The sequence below is a fragment of the Anoplolepis gracilipes genome, chromosome 2, assembly GCF_047496725.1.
Source record: "Anoplolepis gracilipes chromosome 2, ASM4749672v1, whole genome shotgun sequence".
Lineage (NCBI taxonomy): Eukaryota > Metazoa > Arthropoda > Insecta > Hymenoptera > Formicidae > Anoplolepis > Anoplolepis gracilipes.
In genome coordinates, this window is record NC_132971.1 from 17,253,467 (window position 1) to 17,274,598 (window position 21,132).

Genomic DNA, 21,132 nt, shown 5'->3' on the forward strand with positions numbered 1-21,132 from the left:
GCTCTGAAAATAGCTTTTACATTGTCATCTTTTTAAAATAATTTTCCTGTTAATTTAAAATCAATGTTTAATTCGCTCATTTACAGTATCTTTGTCGAAAGCAGAATTTATATTACGCGTTGCATTCTCGGTCGTATTACGACCGAGTTTAAACTCATACAAAATAAATTATTCAAAATTCTTTGTTTTCCATGCTGTAGGAAACTCGGTTTTTAAACACATACATCATATAATATAAATGAAGTAATGCATTTGCATTAACTTAGAAGATATGTATTTTTCAAATGATTCACATACAGCACTGTATAGAAAGAAAAAGCTGAATTATAAATACGAAAAGCGTAAAATTATGAAAAACGATCATTTCGTTTGCAACAACCTAATAAAACATTCTGCATAATAAAGCCTACGAATTTAATTAGTTTGTACAGATAAGATGAGACGCAAAGAAACCCGTTTTTAGCAATTTCTTTGCTTGTTGGACCATTTCGAATCTATGATTATTCAATAATCTTCGATTCTTTTCGACTAGTACGTGTAGGAAACGGCGGGAAAAGAGACTGTCGGAAAGTAGAGACATCGAATTGGTTTTCTCGCACTTTTCTTCACCGAACATCCGTGGGGTCTTCTCGATGAATGCAAAACCACTATCCCGGATTTTCACTCCGTCCGTGCATACCGGAAACGAGCGGAACTCGGGCCGTTTCCGCATCCTGTTCGCTTCTGGAGTTTTCCCTGCCGCGCAATCTTTCGTTGAATTGCGCTGCAATTGCGCTTCTTCGCCAGCCTTTTCCTCTTTACGCTTTCAAGTTTTCTTTCGTATTATTTCAATTCGGTCGTGATCAAACCCACAATTATACTCACGGAAGGTCCGTGTTTTGTGACATTGTTGAACACGTTTCATATAAAATTATACATATATATTGCAGATTCAATATGGACAAACAATTTGACTAGATTTAGTAAATAAATTAGATGTCTAAGCAATAATCATAAAGAGTATTTATGTAATGAGCTAATGAGTGTTTCATTCTTAATAATTTTTTAATTTATATTTTAATAATTTTAATTTAAAAAAACTGCAGTTTTTTTTCCTAACCTACATTATACAGCAAGTATTGCACACAATGAGTTTAAAAATTAAACTGTTCTTTCAAGAGCTCAAACTTGAACTTTCCTTTCTTTTTTTATAAAAAGAATATTTCAATAATCAATTCCCAATAATCATCATCTAAAAATTTTAGATTTTTATTTAAAATATATGGATATATTTTCAAAAAAATGTTACATAATTTTTTAATTAAAAAGTAAGTATGATATTATTTCATTTTATATACATTACACAATAAAGAAGAAATGCGAAATCGGACAATATTTTATTCAATGCTTCATCAGCGGCTCGTTCCAAAGCAGTAGAAATCTCATTTATTCTAACGAATAATTTCAACAAGAGGCATTAGCACGTAATACCACTGTATTTCACTGACTTTGATCTGATAGCGTAACGTTCATTCTAGCATGCTTGCGTAGAGAGATTAGCTTTTTGCATATAAATAATTGATATTAAAATCCTCCTCCCTCCCGTTATAAACTGATTGCACGCCTTCATTGTCCGTTGTTGGCGCGCTACTATAATGCGTAGTTGAATATCGATTATTAATTTGTGTCAAATTTACAAAATAGAAAATTTTTATTGAATAATTCGGATATAGGCTGTTAATTTAATTGAAATGTACGTATATTAAATAATATTTTCTCAAAAAAGAATTATAAAAAGAAGATAAATAGGTTATGTATTTTCAAGATATTGATGTGATTTGATAGAACGAGAGTTTGTTAAAATTATGTTATTTACAAATATATTTTTACAAGAAGCTTTACAAGAAATATTAATATATAATATTAAATAAAGAAATAATTAATGTATATATTTTATATAAATATATATTCAAAATTGTATAATATATATATTCAAATTATTCTTGTTATTCGCGAATACATTTCGTCCAACATCGTTGTGCATACTTCATGCTGCTTGCGATTTACTTGCTTTGAATGCACGATGACAGAATTTTCGCGGTACATGCGCGTCATGTGATTCAATATCCATTATCGAGATGGGCGAACGAATTCAGTTTACGAGTATTTGTACAGGATTTCCTAGCAGGGTTGCGTCGTTAATAGTGGGTTAACGATTTTCCGTAGCGCTATTATTCATTTTCGTTCGTATCATAAACTTCGTCCACGCTTGACCGGGCTAATAGCGATCCTCGCTAAAGTAACGATCGTTTCCTAAATCGAGTATTAAATCGCGCGATAATAATCTGTTGATCGCGTTAAAGCCACGGACTTGCTTACAAACTCTTAATAAGCCCTTTAGAGATGTGGGTAGTTGAGAGGAAGTAGTTTTTAATTATATTAAATGGATATGTTGTGAATATCTGTTTGATACCGTTTAATTAAGCACAAATGTATAATTTGAAAAAGATTATAAAGACTTTTATTTACATAAATACATAATGACATATAAAAATTCAATCCATATAGTGTTACATAAAACTATCTAATTTCATACTTAATTAAATCCACTATTCTTTATAATTAACAGTTTTGTATCTGTATTTGTATTCATGACCATTATTAATCGCAAAATGTTAATTTTTAATTATTCACAATTTAAAAGTTATTTACATCTCATAAATAATATTTTATATCTTAAAAAAATTAAATATTAATAAAAGAAAAGTTTATTATATAGTCTGAAATTCTATATAAGTATATTCAAATTATATGCAATTATACACATGTATGTGTGTGTGTGTGTGTGTGTGTGTGTGTATACGTTCAAGATATAACTTTAAGTATAAAACAATATAATATTTATTTTAAGAAATAAAGATTTCCATAATAATTAAAATATTTTGTTCAGACTCATACACAAATTTAAATTGAGATACAAATATAACGTTGCGTTAGAATTTTGAGATCCTAATCAGATCCGTCTGATGACATACGTGTTACGACTACGTGAGCAGAGTGGAACAGATGCACAGAATATGTGTGTTTCTCATTTCCACAGAAAATGTACATGCTTCGAGCAGATATGTATATACATATATATATAGTATATATATGTATATATATATATATATACTTATTGCTTTATACAAATATATAACAGTATTTATTATTGGATTTTTTACATGAAAATTGGTGATATCGAATCAGAGACATGCACAAAGCATGATTTTTTTTATATTTACAATTTAAATTCGATATAATACATGATTCATAAGATTATTATTATCACGATATTCACATTTAAACATTTGATGTTAAATATAATAATTTTAATAATTTAATTTCTCTTTTTCTTATACTCGTTAATTTAATTATACACGCATTAATTAGTTCTGTGTCTACCTTATCCGTTTATCATGCTCACAAGCAAATACATTTATTACATAATACAAAACACGAAGGAAAATTTACAACGTGTTGAATCAATTTTCAATAGTCGCACCAAATTCGCTGTAATGGCCGTTTGATAATCTCGCACGAACGATCGCAATAAAATTGTTTCGATTTTATGAGCGCGTATAAATGTTAAGTTACGTTTCCATCGGCACAATTTATCTCGATGCGGTGGTTAACGTAGTAAAACGGGAAATTAATTACTCGGCTGTTAATTTGATACATAGTTAGCGGTTAGAATCCATCAGAACTGTAACTGCAATTACCATATAAATTAACCGCGAAGGATCGAGACTTTGCAGATTGCAGACGTTTCAAATGATACAAGGGTAAGCAACCGTGCAATCCGTATGAAAATGAATTCTTCGGAAATTCCATTGTACTTACTCTATATATATATATATATGATTTTCGTTCAATAATAAAAGCGAGAAAAATGAACTTGCGGCGAGAATTAGATTTTAGGTAATTCACATTAGTGATAAAGTGTAAGATGCACTCGAAATTCTCGCATGTAAGTTTTCACGTTTACACCTTGAAATTAATTTTATGTATAGTGAGTGTAATTATATATTAATTTCATTATATGGATTGTGTGAATTGTAAGAAAATATTTAAAACATATTTAAAACGACAAATTTGTCAAGTAATTGAATAATTAATTAGAATAAATCACCCGAAAATGTATGTGCAAGATTCATTTCGTGCATTATTGTATACATTGATTTTACATGAATAAAATTTATTCGGAATATAAAACGTAAAAGAGTAGAATTATTAAAAAGCTGTTCGCGGATAGAAATAATACGACTAGAGAGAAATAACCGAGTCGGAATTCATCGATATGCGGAATGTATTTACTCTAGCTCGTATTTTTCGTACGAAAACATTTTTTAGATCATAACAGATTGCGAGATTTCTAACGGGTTTGTCATAACAATTACATCCATATACTTCAGCCGTTTCTAAACTTAATTTACATTAAGAAAATATATAAAAGTTTATCAAAACTTGAAACCGTTAATACATCATGTAACATTTTCATCACATTATGATTACATTATTTTTCCCTTCACTATGATGTCGTGTGTGTTTCCAGCCAGTAATTAATACTACTATTTTTTTTTTCACGCGGAACATCACGTAGAAAAGCGCGTTGAATAGGAATATCTCAGCCGGCAGTTCTGTCGGCAATAACGATGTTTTATATCGCGGGTTGTGAAAAAGGACTGTGTGTCACAGCCGCACGCACAGCCACGAAAAATATATTTTTCCTGTCTCGGCGGCTGCAAACGAGGTAACAAATTTTTTTTCACGCGTGCGTTATACAGCGCGTATGTCATACAAGTATTGTTCTTAACATAATAAACAACGAGCGACTGCTGCGTGGTTGTTTGATCATGCGCGAGATATTAATTAACATATTTTTTTGTAGCTGCATGTTATTCGGTTTTTCATTTTATTTCCGCTTTTTACATCAGGATGGCAGGCTGTTGAGGAAATGCATTGCAAACAATTTAGATGAGATATGATTAATATCGCAATAAACAATAAACACATTACGAGTACGACTGTCTGCAATATCTTTTTTATTCCGACTATTCATATTGTTTATGTTAAAAAATATAACAAAATAAAATATAAATTATACATAATAATATAATTTCTTCTTGCTATCTTATTGATAATCAATAATTATACATATTTTTGCAGAATTGTGTAGAATACTGTATAATTATATTCAATTTTGCATAACTATACGTAAGAAATTTTTTATCAGGTTTGAGCCTAAAAATGCTCAATTTATAATAGAATACGAAACAGAATTTTATTTATCTTATGTAATGTAAATTTAAAAATAATAGCATGTCAGAAGATATGAAAAATTATTAAATTATAAATAAAATTCTATCGCGACTTATAAATCATCTAAAGTGAATTTTAATTAAATTGTACAATCATTGTTTGGATTCTATATTGACATTTTCAATAACATTTGCGTTATAAGGTAATAATATAAAGTATATAAATACATATAATTAATTTCATATAAAGAATATAAAAAGATTGATATTTTAAAAACATTAAAGTCCCTTGCTTTTTAATGTTAAATATGACACTCAGCTCTTGTATCGCAATGTAGACATAGTATAGTATAATTATGTTAAAATTTTATCAGAGATATTTAATCTTCCTATCGCAAAAAACTTATGAATAGTTCGTATTATATTACAAAAGAGCAAATATAATTATTAGAATGACATCGTAAAAATGACGGAAGGAAGTGATGAAGAAGCTAATGGTATGAGAAAAAAAGCTGAGGAAATAACGAATCTTGACGAAGGAAGTAAGGACAATGGCGAATAACGAAATGGAAAATGAGAAAAGAGATAGAAACGGAAGTGAATGGTACGATATCTCAAGACGCTTTACTTAAGCTGCCTTTCACCTTCAGGTTGTTAAAACGATTTAATGCACATTCACGGTGCAGAAAATAGACTCCCGATGGCCACGAAGAATAATTTCTTAACGAGATGATTTATCAAGCCACAACATGAATGTCATTGCGCCACTGTATTATATGCATTTCATTTCGAATTGCAATTCAATAAGTTGGAATGCACTGTCGAGCTTTTGATGCTTTTATTTAACGTTACATTTATGGCTTGCTAAAATTTTGCTCTATCCCAAATTTTCTTTTCTCTCAGAAAATAGAGAATATAAAATATAATATAGTAAATATTTTAGTGCTTTTGATACTAAATATTATTTGTGTTAATGTTATACATAAACAAATAATTTAAAATTCAATCTTTTTTTTTTAATTTGCAAATCTTTAAATTATAAACTTCTTCCTCTTTTAGCCTTTTATAAACCTCTTCTATTTTCGTTAAAGATAAAGCGACTCGATCAGTCATTATCTGTCATTAAATTTAAAATAGCGATATTAACTCATAAAATATTTTATAACGCTATAGCATAAGACTTTGTAATATGTTTGTATAAATCATAAAAAAAGCACGAATAAAAAATACATAACATAAACATGTTTATTATACGTAATAAAGATATATCTTTAAACTATTTGTATATTAGATTCTTTCTCTATATACAAATATTATGATTTTTATAGCAAATAATAACTCGCCAAATAACTATTCAACATTTATTTAAATAATGTTCTTCAAGAAATACAAGTTTTTAAAGCTGAGAAAATTACACGAATATTTATTTAAATAAAATATGTATAGTGGACCCTCCGCACATATAACACAGAGAATATGTTATGTTTTATGGAAGTTGTACAAAAATATGTTGTTTGTTATAAAAAAACACTATTTTTTCGCAAAATTTGAAATTTATCTATCGCTTTATACGAGACTTATCGCAATTTTTTTACGCGTTATATGACTTTGCGTTATAAAAGTCGCGCTAAGTTTATTATGGTTAGTATATATAAATGTTTATTATAATTTGGTATATTTCTATATGTTTCTTTGTCAGATAAAATTTACGAAGATGATTAAAATGACTAATAAAATAAAAATAAACTTAAACGGATATCTAATAAGAGATGTAAGCCACAAAAGAGATAAATAAATAAAATAAGTACAAAGTTATAAAAAGAGTATCTAAATATTTTAGTGTCGTGTAATAACAGAAATAATTATCTCTATTAAGTAATACATATTTGAGATGTTTATTCTTGATTTGCATAAAATCAATTAAATATTTCAAATAGAATTTTAATTAACATAAATACACATAAATAAAAAATTATATAATTTATAATTATAATTTATTATAGTAAAAGAAATTGTTTATGTAAATATTTTTGGTTTCAATTTAAATTTTTTTGTGCTTATTTGCTGATACTTGTTATTTCAGTAATTGTTCCTTTTTTTCTTTCTTTTTGTTATCCTCTGAGGATAATGGTACGCGAACATAAACGCAGATTACTTTGTAGAAACGCTTATGCTCGCGGCGAGCCGAAATAAAGTGCGTGAAACACGTGCATTGTACCGCTGTTGCGAACGCAATTCCATGAACGGTTGGATTTCGCGCGTGAAAACGACGAGAAGCGACGAAGCGGCTTGGAGTTCAGTGGCTCACATCGAAAGTTATTCACAGTCGAAAAGCGCACACAAATACGAAGCGAGTACAACGGTACGCGATTGACTTCTCTACAACGTGTACCAAGTTGCAAGCGAACCAAAATAGCGAGACTTTTTTGATTTCGAATTGAATTTTTGATATTGTCGTTATATTCACAATTTTCCTACGGTTTTCGTTTCGCATGTAACGAGACACAAAGTTAAAGAAGTAATATTTTTTAAAGTAACAGAAACGAAACTCACTCTCTCTCTATCTATCTATCTCGTTTGAAAGAAGTAAAATGATATTTTCAGAATATATATGACAGATATTAAAAGAAAAATATTATTAGAGGAGCCCCATTTTACTCTCATTATTCTTCATTTTTCAATTTTTCCTCTATCCTTTTTATTTTTTCTATTTTTGTAAGCCCTTGTTACTTTGGTCTGAATACAGAAATTAAATCAAAACATATGCCGAATATTTACAAACATATTTTCTAGTATAACTTTATATCCGACCGTTTGTGCAAAAATTTTATAATAATATTAAATTACAACATAAAACAAAAATTTTAAAATTTTATAATCAAACATATTGAATCTTACTCATTTGTAAATATTTTTTTCCTTTTCCAGCTTGAGGCTAGGATAAATTTTCGGCTTGACAAGTTTTATGCAGTGACAATCTTCGCGCGTGTAAATAAAGTTGCAACTGCTATCAAGCATGCATCGTAAGTCTCAGCAGACGAGAAGTCCCGAGAGGCAAGTACCGGAATACGGTAGCACTTTTGGGCAGACTCCCAGGTGCTAACCGCGAAATTAACCGAAACTCATCCCTAGGCTATGCTAATGGCCTTCCTGGTTAACTCATTTCTCGAGACACCTTGAGTTTCACCTCAGAACTTTGCTTTCTGCAAGCTACTCCCATTTGATCGGATAACACATCATCTTGTTCAATGAAATACTATCACAAAAGCATATTCTACCGTTTTCTGATCCATTTGGTAGAATTTATGGGTATATCAGCCACTTTGTAGGATTTGTGGATGGAAATGAGATGCTGAAGTCGTCATGGTGACGCATGAATGATTGTAAAAACTTGCCATTGTTCGCGCCGCGATATTTTTCCAGTACGGTTTTTCCTTCATTTATCAAATCGAATCGAGCCAGGGTTCTTCAGAATTTCCGATATCGTACTATTTTTGAGTCTACCGTTCCAATATTCGATACGCGAAAACTACGTGGAGATTATTTTTTGCTGGAGAACTTAATATAGATACATAGAACTCTTAACAGTAACGAGAAATATACATACACGAATATAATCCACCAATCGCGAAAAGCAGGGCATATTGCGACGACGGAAAACAAAGATACATTTTTACGTGCGTCGAAAAAATATAAACAGTTTCAATATTATTGCTATGTTTGCCGTAAACACTAAATTAAATATTTACTATAATGACAATTTCGGAAAACATAATAATAATGTTATTATCTTATGTGAGTACTAATTAAAATTATCTTTAAATAAAATGTTTAAAATAATCTGTGTTGTTATTTAATTTTAAATATTATTTAATAATTGTATTGCTTAATTAAAAACAATTTGTAATCATTTTAACAACTTTCATTAAGTTGTCGATAAATTCCGTTTTTTTTAAATTTATTATATTTTTTTCGTTCTTTACTAAATGATATTAGCTGTTACACCTAATTGTAATTAATGATTATTTTGAAATATCGATTTCTAACGTTATTCTGATTTTCCCTTTAATCTCATTTACTAATGTTATTTTAAAAGAAGATATAGAGTTATTTCGTAAGCTCGATTAGTCGTCACCAAAAATACTAGGAAATAATGATTCTGCGTTAGAACCAATTTCTTCCTAGTATTATGTAATAATCAATTCTACATAGTCAGCTATTTCTGTTTTATGAATTAGAATTGAACATAAAAAACTGTATACATTTCGCAGAAACTAATTAATTTTTTTTTTATACAAAAATTGAATAGAAATCAATTTTTTTCGTTAAATACATCCAAATTTTTATAAGAATTCTTTCATATTTAATATCTTTACTTATTGTTAGATAAATATTATATTTTCAAAAGAAAATAGATTTCATGTTTGATATTGGCGTCATATCATTTAAGAATTAATAAGTATTTATATAAATCAATTCTACGTAAATTATTATATTTGATCATATTTTATTATAATTTATTTCTTAACATTAATAACTCATTTGTCAGTTCCTAATGAATAATTCTTTATGAAAAACACAATGCAAGAGTAATCTAACCATTTTTTTAACCAAGTAAATTAGTATATTGCAAATTTAGAGTATACATATAATGTATGTACAATATATATATATATATATATATATACATACATACATACATACATATTATATTATAGATATAGACTTTTCCTAAACAAGAATAAAATAATTTATTTTAAGTTAACAATCAGGCAATGTCTTATTTTTGTATTATATATGTATATATATATATATATATATATATATATATATATATATACAATATATATGTATATATACATATACATATATATTTATATTTCACACACACACAAGATTATATTGATTTTTAAGAAGAGATTTTCCGATAGATTATATAAAGATTATAAAATGACAGTGGGAACAGAAAATTGCCAATGACATTATCTCGAAATTAAATCGTTCTAAGCCAGATAGATAGACTTTTATCGATATGCCAGGATAGATATACTTTTTTTTTTTCTTTATCGCGTTTGTGGCATGAATTGTCTGCCCATAGAGAACGCGATTCTCTTTCACTATGGACCCTATTTATGATAATCAAATGGTCTCTCTTGATGCAGATTACTGGTAGGGGACAGAGTTGTGATTTTGCGTGTGTGTACGATCTTAGAGCCGACTCGCTTTTGTGCTCTCATGTAATAGATGGGTCGAATTGATAAGTCCATTTGCGTGCCCAACGTGCGTATGTGTCGTCATCAGCGAGATTATAAGCGATAACAACATGGTTATTTTCTTTCTCCTTTTTCGAAATATTATATTTATTGATGTACATAGCATATTATAAATAAAAAATTCATAATTTTGTACGACAACGAGCACAAAATAATTAAAATTATTGAAATAAAAGCGAAATTTAGCGGATTGTTTAAGTGGGATAAAATATGTGATAAATTTTGCAATAAAAATTGAGTCTATATTATTCGCGTTAATACTACATTCATACTATGGAACCAATCCGATATCGCGCATTGAATTTCTCTACATTTTAAATAATACCGGACGCGCGTCCGGTTTATAACCTGTTATGTAATAAAAATAAAAATATCGTGAGTTTTATAACAGCAGATAAGCCGCTTGAAATAAAATTGTTTTTCTGATATATATTTTTTTTACGCGACGATGCCCGCTATTATTAAAAAATATAGATTAGGTGATACAAATCCTTTTGTCTGTAAAGCGATCTACAGGTTTGTTGTAATCTGCATCTGTGTTTAATTGAAAATGGAAAAAATACTATATGTTTAGGCAATCGTGAAATTTCCATTTCTTAAAAGTTAACAACTTTTTTATTATTTAATAAATCTATGATATTCAATAAATGTAATCCAGTTAAAAAAATTGCTTTTTCAAACCCTAGACATTTTCAATTTGGTAAATTATAATTTAAAATAAAAATATAAAAATATAATTTATCATTATTAGTTCGATAAATTTATTATAATAAATCAAATTTAAAAACATAATTTTTATGACGGATTTCCCCGAAACAATGAGAAATGAAGCTACTCGGCACGAAAAGTATGAACTCCATCATAGTTTTATTTGAATTCAGTTTCCTACTCAAGAAACTCGGAAAACAAGATGAGTGGCCATCAACAAGATCCAGCAAGACTAGATTCCGAAATCCCGGCTTTCGAAGTGTCCAAGGATTTTCATTGTACTAAAGGCAATGCAAGGACCACGTGCAAGAAACGATCTCGGTTATTTCGCGGACGATAGTGCGAGGCTGTAGAAACCCAAGAGAGAGGAAATAGAATATTCCACTTGACGGGATATTGGACAAACGAGAAGCCGTTCGGCGAGAATGATGCCGAGATGTCTGTTGGAAACTTGACGGCGATGCCTTCGGTGCAATAGTTACAGACGACGGATACGCGCATATGGCGAGTGGACAAGTTGGGACCTGGGCTTAGACTTTCCATCGAATATACTGAGTTGGCTGACAGCTGATTTGAAAAGGACACTTTGCGAGTAAATTGACGTAGATAAACGTAGGAAAGCTTTGCGCGATATCGATTGCAAAATTAGTAGCGGAAACGTAACTTAAAGCAAATAATTCTAAAATTTTTTTGCGTCTTCAATAAATTTTAATTTTTCATTATTACATACGCCATCGCAATAATATAGCCTGATATCATGCGCTATGTTTCTTTTCATGTGCTGTTCATAAAATGTATCTATCTTTGTAAAAGGCACAAAAAACTAAATGCCAACAAAAATTAATGCGTGATTAACGAATTACTGCCGCGGACTTTGCGCTGTTTCATGCAGCACGCAGATTCATTTCTATGCAACTTCGTTGGTAATTAAATTTCCAGAGATACTACTGCGAAATTCTGGACGTTAATCATATTAACAGATACAGTACCGGATTAAAATTCATCTTGAGCAACAGCTGGAACGGTAAAAAGTTGCCGACAGGACCGAGAAGCCTTGCAAAATTGAGGAAATGGAATATTCTATTTCGTGGGATAAATGAGCTCGAGATCTTTCATAAAAGACAATGTAACCAGTAAATGGTATTCACAGGTGCTCTACAATAAGTGTAAATTGGTTATGGAAACGAACGTAAGAATTTAAGTTTTGCATGCAATCGCGATAATATCGGAGAAGTGTCATAATAAAAATTTTGCGTAGAAGTTCATATTTCACATTCATATTTTAACAAAGCTCCTTTTTGGTGTTTATTTATTTCAAATTAAAAATGTGTAAATTTAGTTTTATATACCTAAGCGTTTTATAACATATGATGCAGTAACATATGACATATGATTCTAACTTTATTTTAACATCCGGAAAAACGTTGCTGTTAATAAAATTTATTTTTCTAGAAAATAAATATGTTTTAAAATATTTCTTTTTTATTTTTTTTTTACATGATTCAATTAAAAAATATGCACAAAATTCCAAAAGTTTTATCACAACGCGTTGTTTTATGATAATTATGCACATAACAGTAGACAATCTAGCTGCATTATAATTAAACTTTAGAGCGACCGAGTTTCTGCAGATTTAAAAATTGCACAATTGTCTCAAAGACATCTTCAAGTATTTCAGAAGTAATAAAAGAAGTAAGTGAAAATGGAATATAAGAACGGTGGAGTAAATGAGACTTGATAAAATATTCTACCTCGTAGGTAAATGAAGCGGGCGCTTTGAGGGCGATGCGACGAGATAGCTAAGGGTGTCTGTGGCAACACGCGTTGCATAGCTGCTATGCAAGTAAAGTATCTTACGTTGCGCGTAATTGTGCTGCTATTGTGGTTGCAACGTGCTTTCGAAAATGGCGTGAATAGAATGAAGTTTCGCTCGTCATGGCTTACCCCTCTATGGGATGAGCTGATTTTCATCTGAGGCAATATCGTGAGACATCGAAGATTAAGTTTCGGGTTCGAGCATCGGAGAAACTTTCGCAACGTTTTCACAAAATTACAATCTGAATTTGCCACAAGCTCTAATTATCTATGCGTTTCCATACCAACGTAAGTTCTGTACTAATGCGTTACTAGACTAACGTAATAATTCAATGCTATTTCAAAATTATTTTGCAACGTAAAGTATAATAAAATTTCTTTGTATAAATAAATGTATATATTTTTTAATTTAATTTCATGTATTTGAGAAATAACATATTTCTGAGATTTTTAGTAGTTGTTTAATGATGTAGTCGAGAGGGAGGACGGGAGAGTCACGTTAAAAAAATTAATTTTTTGAAAAATTTCCATTGAAAAGTTATCGGAAATAAAATCTAGATTTCCTGCTAGAATAAATGTTTTGTTTAAGATCAGATCTCTTGTGTATTTTACAAAGAATAACTACAAACGAAAGTCCAATAGCAAATATTTGTTCGAAGTATTACGATGGTTTGTGTAACGGATAACGACGGACGTACAGATAATGGATGCTTGCAGAATTGATGTTACTGCGTGAATACGCTGTCAGCTATTTGCATCTGTTTCATTCAATTCTGTGTTTTGTACTTAATACTAAAACACATGTTATATTAATAAGAATGATGGGTTTACGTAGATTACTTTCTTTTTTCAAGCTTATTAAAACATCTATAACGAATATTTATTTACATCGCGAGCTCATTAAAAATCGCACGTTAATGCACGTCGGGATTACGGAAGAGTATTATCGTGACGCAATATCGACAATTACAAAAGACCATCGCTATTACGTTCTGCAGAAAGCTGCACAACTGCGCAGAACATATGAATGCTATTAAACGTTTCCTCCAAAAGCGCACCGCTTGAATTAAATTCGCTACGGTTCGAGGCGCGTAGCCTCGTTCGCAGCATCCGCCGTTTCAATCCTATCCCTTTGTCTTAGGTAAAACGCGTAAGCATGTTGCGTTCCGTGTTCGCGTAATAGTGCGGAATAACGCTGCCGACGAGATGGCTGTTAACGACTTTGGATGATGTCAGACGATGAGAATGGATAGATAGAATATACCGCGATAGCGAATGTCGAAGCGCTTGCAAATCGCGATCGTTTCGCAAATGATCGAGACCGGTTTGCGGTGGAAAAGGGAAAAAGAGGGCGGGAATCTCTCGGCCATTCTGGTCCACACAAATGTTGAGATGTCGAGAGACTGCGCTAGCTTCGACAACGCGCGGCTTTTTACGAGTTTTTCCCACCCTATGTAACTCGCATTTCTTTCCGAAATGGGGTTTTGGGATAAGGCAAAGCCTTTCGATTCGCCGCAGGTTTTATTCAAATTCTCGTTGCCCTTAAGCACCAGCTGCGTTCTCTCTCGTCCCTCATCCTTCTTCCCTTTCTACTCTCCTTTTCTGCGCGGCTGATTCGGAGAAAAAAAAAGTTGCGTCAAGATCTACGGAATCGCGTGACCGCGCGCTGTTTTGCCATCTCACCCGAGTATTCGAAGGGAATAGTGATAAAGTTCTTTACTCCTAATGGAAGAACAGAAGGGAGGTCTCTGTGAAATGCATGGTCAGACATAAGGGATTATAAATACGATAGAAAGGTTTATATTTTTTTTCAACAACTCGAACATTTTTAGGCTCCTAAATATTTAATGATAGTATTATATATATCTCGCAAATTAAATAATTTATTTTTACTATTTACGCAAAAGGATATTTGCTATATATTGCATTAAAAAGTAGAAATTTATGTATAACTGATTAGCTTTCAGTAAAATCGTACTATTGATTATTATAATGATGAGTGTTGTTTGATATTTATATGCAAGTAAATAATTTATAATTAAAAAGTATCGTTAACTTCCTCTCTCTCCCTCTCTTTCTTTTCTCTATTAATTGCTTGTAATATATATACTCAACAGAAAAAAATTAGAGAGAAATATAAATTTGAATAAAATATAATCGATTGCTCCATACATTTTTAAAAAACTTACAAAAAAAATGGCTTAAAGGAGCTTAAATAACAGGTTTTATATAATGACGTCAATTTTGCAATAACTAGATGTAATTAAATCAAACATAATACTTATAAAACATTGTCAAAATAATACAATAAAGAAATTAATAATTAAAGAATATGTGATCAAAACAATTTAAGACTATATAAATAGAATGAAATAATATAACGGCGGACGTTTCGACCTAATTATTCAGGTCTTCCTCAGAGCAATAATTACTTTACATTATACATGGATATGTTAAGAAAACGGATATTAAACATAGATTAAAAGTTTAGCGTAATCCGTTAAAATACGGAGTTGAAATGAACGCACATCGACAGGGATATAATAAAAAAATAGACAACATTTTCCAAATAGTACATTGGCCCTCTCTAGTTCGATTATTAGGAGGACCAATATGTCTCATATAATTGTCATATTTTTGACATTTCTAATATCTGAAAACAGAGATCTAAGAATCAATCCATTATAATTATGAATAAATTAATAATATTAACAAATTTGTCTTAATCATCATGAATATTTAAACATTATAAAAATTGATTAAAAAAATTGACGTCATTAGATAAAACCTGTTATTTAAGCTCCTTTAAGCCTTTTTTTGTAAGTCTTTTATAAATTTGAATTTTCTTTTTTTATTTCTCAGATAATATATGAAATATTCCATTCAAAAAGATTCATATTTTTCAAGAGATTTTGTAAGCTAAATTAAGCTCAATGAAAGTTACATAATCTCATAAAAGAGATATTTTTTTTCAGATTGCTAATAAAAAGAAATGCACGTTTTCGCTTAATTGTTTAATTACTTTTATTATTGAACTTACAATGTTCTACGATACTTTGGTAATACATCTTGGAGACGTACATTTTTCGAAGATTAAACGAATTTGCTGATAATTAATGAAAAGACAAGAGTAATGTTCACTGCAAAAGTTAGGAGACGTTTACCTCTTTTTTGTTCCACAACTTATAGAATAGAAATCTGGTCACGTATAGGGCGTCAGACCGTCGTTTTTAAATAGAACGAGTAGACTGGCATGAATATTTCCTGGTAGTTTCTTTATGCAGTTGAATAAAAAGCATCGCGTAGCGGACACTTTTCCGCGGATCAACTCTGTCACAAAATGTCTCTGACTGTTTCAATCTTAACTTTACGTACAAGTTTCTTTAAATTATACTATTATCATTTATTTTATTAATGGAAAATCAGACAAATGAAAATTTAAATAATTTGTGACAAATATATGGATCTAGTAGCACGTTTTAATTATTGATATATATATATAATATTTAACATGCAATAATGCTAAATGTTCTTATAATATATATATTGTATATATTCAGAACATTTAGCATTATTGTATGTTAAATATTTTATATATATATTTTTTTTTTAATATAAATAAATTAAATAAATATAATATATACCCATTTTATTTTTCATGTATTTATGCGCACCAACATGACACAATAATGCTAAATGTTTTTAAAATTATAGGTAACGATAAATCGCTAGGTCATGAAAATCAAGTTTCTGAAGAAAGTAAGTTATTTTTAATGTTTCATTCATGACTAATACCCTTATGATTGCATGTAAGCTAATTTAATTCATAGTTGAAGTATATCTCTAAGAAGATTTGAACATTTTTTTAAGTCATTATTTTAGTTAATAGAATTCTTATTATTATTAAAAATATTATAACCAAAAATAAGTAAGTAATTGCAACTTTATATATTTATATTTAATGCACAGTACATGAAAAGTTTCAAATTTTGCAGCTTATTTTTTACTTAAAATCAATCTTTCTTTTAAAAAATATTTCAATTATAAATATTACATATTTTTGTATATCTATTTTTTAAATTATAAATATCTATTGAAAGAAGAGGAGGGGGGAGTGGAGGGAAGAGAGAGAGAGAGAGAGAGAGAGAGAGAGAGAGAGAGAGAGAGAGAGCGAGTTTATTTTAAAATTAAATAAAGAATATGATATCTATATATATTTATTTACAACTTAATTTTCAAGGAAAACTCTTTAATTATTTATTTAAAATTTATTGGTCTTGTGCGTTGTAACATTTTAAGGAATTATCAACTTCAGATTGGTTAAATAATTTAAAATTAAAGATAAATTTATGAAAGATTTTAAGAGTTACAACTTGTATAATATATATAAAAATTATTTTATTCTTTAACTCGTTAATTATTAGTAAATATTGACATATGACAAGTTGTTCACATGTTTCTTAGAAAACATTTAATAAGCGTTTAATAAAAAAATTATACGAATATAAGTATTTTATTTTTGATTATTTTAAAATATTTTGTCATTTCTGTAAACAACATCGGAATTATTGCGAATGAAGTGACCATGTCACTATAATTCCGTGTAGTTTTCGGTAGATTGCTATAAAGTTCATGTTAGCACGTAATTGCGGTGTCGTAACAAGTCTAACGAAGTATGTGGCAAGCAAAACAAATACGAATACTAGTACATACACACGGAAGTTGCGCTGTACTGTAACTAATTACGGATAGGAAATTAATCCTTTAAAAGCTTCTAGTCCTTTTAAAGCCTGTTACATCTTCATGTAATCTTCTTTTACAAAGCTTTACTAATTATAATGTAATATATTTTAATTTGTCGTAAAATTTATTCACTTACATTTTATGCGAGCAAAATATCATATAAATGTATATAAATATTATTATATATTATTATCATTATAAATATTTTAAAGAAAGAGAACAATAAATTTTATGTTAATTAATTAATAAAAATACACAATATTACATACAAATACATAATTTACAAATACACAATATTACATACAAATACATAATTTGTATTTTCCATTTATGAGAATGTTGGAAGTGTTCGTAAAGATTTGCACGATTTGTTTTATTATGTATATATATATGTATGTGACAGTAAAAAGTATACATATAAGTAAAAAGTATATTAATAAACAAAAATAATTTGGAACATCCGATTAGTATTGATAAAAATGTCAACAGAAAATAATTTGAATGAAAAATTTTAATTACTACATCAATACGATTTATAATATCAATGGTATAAACTTCGTATATTAAATGAAGAGAATTTCACGTTTACTTCCTGGCTAACATAAGTAACAGTTGAATAACACGAGTTGATAGGAATATTCATATTTGTGAGTTGTGAGTGGTGGAAATAAACTTCTTTGAGAAGTGGAGAATTTATTTAGAATTATGCTGGGCAGTAGTTATATCGCGTCGGTGGTCAGACGTATTTCATAGCAGGCAGTAGTTGCCGTTACCGCAATTCATACACTAGGAAATCGAGTAAACCGATTAGAATCTAGATATGGTCGACACTCGCGGTGATACAATTTAGTAAGCAAAGCTCAATACTGCGTGATCTTTATCTAAATTGCAAACTTTGACGATATATCTTTCGATGTTAGAGCCACATTTCAATTTACATTAAAACTAAATTTTACAACGGTTTGAAACAATCACGTTGAATAAACCATATATATATATTTCAGACAATAGTTGCCTGTGTGTATATATATATATATAGGGTGTCCGGTAATTGGTAAAAAACCTGTTAATGGCAGATTCTTGAAATCATTTCGAGTCGATTTTTTCTCAGCAAAAATATCGAAAGCCGTCATCATTTTTTGTAAGTTTCCAATTTTTATTATTATATATCTTTGTAATTGAGCCTTAAATTAAAATTACATTACAGTAACTCTATCTAAAATTAACTGAAGAATGTAGTTTTGGTAATTTTTCAACTTCAAAACGTTTAGTTTGCGAAAAGTGCCTTTTTTTCAATCGCTTATAACTCCGAAATTATTGATGCCTCGATATTTTAGCTGAAGAAAAATCGTTTCCAAATGATCTCAAGAATCTGTCATTAGCAAGTTTTTCACCAATTCCCGGACACCCTGTATATATATAAATTTATACATTATTTTTTTCAGAAATTAAGTTTCATAAAATATGTATAGTGTTTATTTCTGTTGTAATTTGTTTCATTGGATTTATCAACTTCAATCTGGATTGATCAAAAACTCATGATTTTATTTTATTAATAAAAAAACAGGAAATTTATATGCGATTGAGAAGAGAAAGAAAGAATTAATATCTTGCAACATTATTAAATACCCGATAAAAAATTTCTTATGTATAGTTATGCAGAATTCAATATAATTATATAGTTTTCTACACAATTGTGTAAAAATATGTATAATTATAGATGACACCGTATAAAACGTTATGTATATTTATATATAAATGGATTGATAGCTGCAATTAGAATTATGTATATGTAAGCTTATACATATTTATACACAATGCCTGCAACATTTTATGTATAATTATATATAATTATATATAAAATATGGACAAATTTCGTATATAAATTTGTATAATTAGATACGACCATTTTTGTCTGATTATATTATATATAAAAATTTTTTTACCGGGTATTATAAATTATAACCTTTACTATGACGTTAATAATAATATTATTGACATCGATTATCATAAATTGAAATAAAGCTTTATTTCCATTTCATATCATTGAAATTCTCGTATTTCATAATTTCTATCTGGTCGCTCATAACAGTGCTATTATATAAATATAGGCTTCCACGCGCAATGCGCGACACAGCACACGCATGTACTAAAACATTACCACGGTACCAGCAAACAATACATATTCTATATAGAGTTAGGTACCATATTTCATAAAAGCATTAAATATACGCGATGTTAGTAACAATGAAAAAAATCGTTTGTCAAAATAAAATCGGATTTTATATTTTTAATTTTTAATGCAGAGACTTTTGTTAAAAGAGAAATTTTTGCTAAATTTTAATTTCCATATAGTATATATTAAAATCAGATAACAATTTTTGTTTCTTTTTTTTTCTGACAATTTCATTAAGAGATTTAAAAATTCAAAGAAACTTTTTTTATCGTAAAATATTAAAATATTAAAATATTATCAAATTAAAAAATAGAGTCAAATTAAATTTTTTAAACCAATAAATGTTAATTTTATATTAAATCAAGAGATATGTTATGTTTAATTTTATAGTTTTTGAAATATAGGTAAAAATTGATTTATTTTAATTTCGTTATTGATAAAGTTAGATGTATTTAGTAATGATCCAAATAGATTTGTATTTAAAATTTCATTGGTTTTTCTCATTTAACAAAACAAAGTAAAAGTTCATTGCATACCTATATAATATTTTTGTTCTTTAATAAATATACATAATAATATATAATTTATGAAGAAATCATATATATGATAACAAATCAGTACTCACTTTGATACATAGTATTCAATAGCAAGCTGTGGATTGCGAACTACATTCAGTCTTATCTATGACACCATGAGAGAAAAAAAAACATTCGTTCAGTCCGTATCGCAGTGTTAGTTTCGTCACGCGGATAGACTGTTATCGTATACACAGAATGCCGATTCTCGTCGATAATTGGCGCGCGCAAAATGTGTACACCTACGTCACCGTTTTACGATCCACGGTGGCCCCGAAGCCGCGCGTTTCAGCTTCCGCCGACGACTGAAGACGGCTCTTGAGCACGGCGCCTGCGCCCCTTTGCACCCATCTAGACGCTACGGCCCTGTCGCGCGCATCACGCGCTTTCGTAAATCCGGAAACCGATTCGGAGTTACAGTGGGGTCAATCAGGATAGCTGTAATACGCGAGTAAACACGTATGGTATATGGTATATGGTATTGAAATATTTTGAAAGATCTATTTAACACAAGTTGTGTCTTAAAAAATGTTTTATATAATTATAAAGTGTTTAAAGATGGC

General features: G+C 29.4%; 1 protein-coding gene across 1 annotated transcript in view; it reads right to left on the reverse strand.

Moving 5' to 3' along the window:
- LOC140674384 (junctional adhesion molecule-like) overlaps positions 1-20,878 on the reverse strand; it is a 131,916-nt gene extending 111,038 nt beyond the window's left edge. Inside the window, exon 1 of the mRNA XM_072907875.1 lies at positions 20,620-20,878. The gene's annotated coding sequence lies outside the window, so the exon portion shown is untranslated. The remainder of the gene's footprint in view (positions 1-20,619) is intronic.
- Positions 20,879-21,132: the final 254 nt, after the last annotated feature.